Raw genomic sequence first — 3030 nt, forward strand, 5'->3', positions numbered from 1 at the left:
AAGGAACGGAGTGGGTATTCCGATTCCTGGGGCTCTTTTCTCTCTCTCTCTCTCTCTCTCTCTCTTTCTCACAATCTCAACGCACGGCAAACATCGCACGCCATCAAGGGATGGTGGGATCTTTCTTCCCTCCTCTCTCGATTAAACTCCCATATATTTTTATCCTTTTTCTCACGGTATCGCAGAAATATTAGTTTCAGACGACGTTAGGGGCGCGGTATGTAATTCGTGATCCAAAAATGGACGAATCGAAACAGTGGCGGGTACGAAAAACAAGCACGAAGCGGTGAACACGGGCGGTCATCAGTTATATGAAACGGACGACTCACGACACCGAGAACACTCACGCAAGTCCGTGACATGTCTTGAATTCGTGAATACGATTTCCTCGTACCACACGCGAGCACATGTATTTCGATTCTGTTATCTCGGTCACGACCGCGACGAACGCCAACGAACGTCCAACAATCGCTCGTACGTCGCGCATCTTCTTCTCCTTATAATTTGTCCAACTCCGATTTTTGACACCCGACTCGGAAACGTTCGATTTTAAGAACGACGGCGGGGATTACAAAAAGAAGGAGAAAAGGATCAAATGTACGAAGAATAACCAATACGCAACGCAAGCAGTATTTGGGTTACGTGAACGACCCTCAGCCAGGCGTGGTCCAGGAATTGTATCCGTGGACCGCAATGTGCGTTCGAAATGTCGATGTTCATGTGTCCTGCAGTTCACACGTTGACGCGCAATTAGCTGCGTTCTTCATCGACCCACGAGCCAAGTGATCCACCGTTCAGGGTAATCGTATTTTATGTAAAATTTTTTTTTTTTTCTTTACTTTTATAAAGGAAACGACGAGGATTACCCCGATACTGAATCCTTTTTCTCTCTCTCTCTTCTCTTCAAACCGTCGCTCAACCTGGAGAGAACGACTCGTTCGAAGCATGGTCGCAGAGCCCATACGCTTAAAAAAAATTCGATGTTGAAAACTAATAATTCGTTCAGGTACGTATATCTCGATGAAAAGATTCGAAAAGATCGATGGGACACGAAAAATTCGATCGGTCTCGAGCGGTCTTTCCTCCCAATTTCCGAAGCGAATATTCGCTACGGTACGGGTGTCCGACTCACGACACGACGACCTCTCTTCTCTCTGTGTAACACAGATTCGATATTCCCCTCTGAACGAATAACGTTTCAACTTTTTCAAGTAAGAAGCGATGAAACGGGCTCACGTCGACGCGATGCATCATTTTCTCGCCGTTCTTGGTTTCGTCGGTTTAAAGGTACAACGACGACGACGACGACGACGACGACGACGACACCATGGGTAGGAAGCACGATTCGAGAATGATCATAGAAGCGTATAGGAGAAAAGAGGTCGAACTGGTATCCATCGAAGAGAACGTCGCGAAACAAAGTTCGACGGCGGCTCGTCCATCCTTCGATTTCGTTTTACTATCGACGCGCTACTTGTCCCCTTATCGCTTTTTCTCTTTCTCATATCTCGACAGCTTCGTTCGATCCCAAAGTCTTGGTGCGTTGCGTCTCCTCGTCCATCTCTCGTTTTTATATAAGAGGAGAGCTCAGGCAACGAAAATAAAGAAGAAGAGAAAGGCACAGAAATATGAACTTGGTACTTTTACTGCACGTATCGATGTACATACACATACGTAACGCACGTATATACGTTCATAAAGACGGCGGGTCTATTACAAAAGACCTCACGCAAGCGCCTTGTGTTGTGTCAAGCCATTTATCATTTTGTTTTTGTGTTTAGTTTCATTTTATATATATATATATTTTATATCAGTAGGGACGTAATGTTATCGAAGCGGCGGGTCGAATTTAAAAATTCGACCTCACGCAAGCGCTTCCTTTTGATTATTATTTCGTATATATTATTATGCGTATACATACGTAATACGTACACGTACGTGCAAAACGTACCGTCAAATCTTTATTAAAAATATACATCATCGAGACGGCGGATCGTCCGTACATGTGTGTATATATATATATATATAAAATATATACGACGACGCGACGACGATCTCACGCAAGCGTCCCTTTGTATTTTTGCGTACCATAACATTCATCTCATCGAGACGGCGGGTCTATTTATTTATAATAAACGACCTTCGCGCAAGCGCCTCTTCGTATTTATCGTTTATATATCTCTCTCTCTCGTGGAAAGAGAAAGAATTTCTCTCTTCGTATCAAATTTTCGTGTCTGGTAAAATTCAAAAATATATAAATTCAAAAAAAAAAAAAAAATGATAAATCAATCGGATACAACGGACGGAAGGGATTTTTCTCTCCCTCCTCACGTAAGCCATCGTTCCGTGATTTCATCATTCGTTCATATGTTCGATATACAAAGTTTTGGTATTTGATAATGGATTCAAAAAATCCATTTTATAAATATATATATAAAATATATATATTTATCATCCCCTTCTTTCAATTCTCTGTTTGTTTTGTTACGCATTTTCTCTTTTTGTATGTTTCATTCGTTAATGATCCTTCCGCAGGTTCACCTACGGAAACCTTGTTACGACTTTTACTTCCTCTAAATGATCAAGTTTGGTCATCTTCCCGGTAACATCGGCAATGCCGAGACATTGGCCGCGCACCAGTCCGAAGACCTCACTAAATCATTCAATCGGTAGTAGCGACGGGCGGTGTGTACAAAGGGCAGGGACGTAATCAACGCGAGCTTATGACTCGCGCTTACTGGGAATTCCTCGTTCATGGGGAATAATTGCAAGCCCCAATCCCTAGCACGAAGGAGGTTCAGCGGGTTACCCGGGCCTTTCGGCCAGGGAAAACACGCTGATTCCTTCAGTGTAGCGCGCGTGCGGCCCAGAACATCTAAGGGCATCACAGACCTGTTATTGCTCAATCTCGTGCGGCTAGAAGCCGCCTGTTCCTCTAAGAAGATTTGTTTGTACGTTGGTAGTAAAAACCCACCGACCGAAGCCGAGGGCCTTCGAGATACCATAAGTTACGTCTATTTAGCAGGCTAG

The 3030-nt window shown here is 43.7% G+C and overlaps 1 non-coding gene across 1 annotated transcript; it reads right to left on the reverse strand.

Moving 5' to 3' along the window:
• Positions 1–647: 647 nt before the first annotated feature.
• On the reverse strand, positions 648–802 carry LOC113219354. The gene has a single exon (XR_003306399.1). It is a non-coding gene; the product is annotated as a 5.8S ribosomal RNA (ribosomal RNA).
• Between the last annotated feature and the right edge of the window lie 2228 nt (positions 803–3030).

Source organism: Apis mellifera (assembly GCF_003254395.2).
Source record: "Apis mellifera strain DH4 linkage group LG15 unlocalized genomic scaffold, Amel_HAv3.1 GroupUN_237_associated_to_Group15, whole genome shotgun sequence".
NCBI classification, from domain to species: Eukaryota; Metazoa; Arthropoda; class Insecta; order Hymenoptera; family Apidae; genus Apis; species Apis mellifera.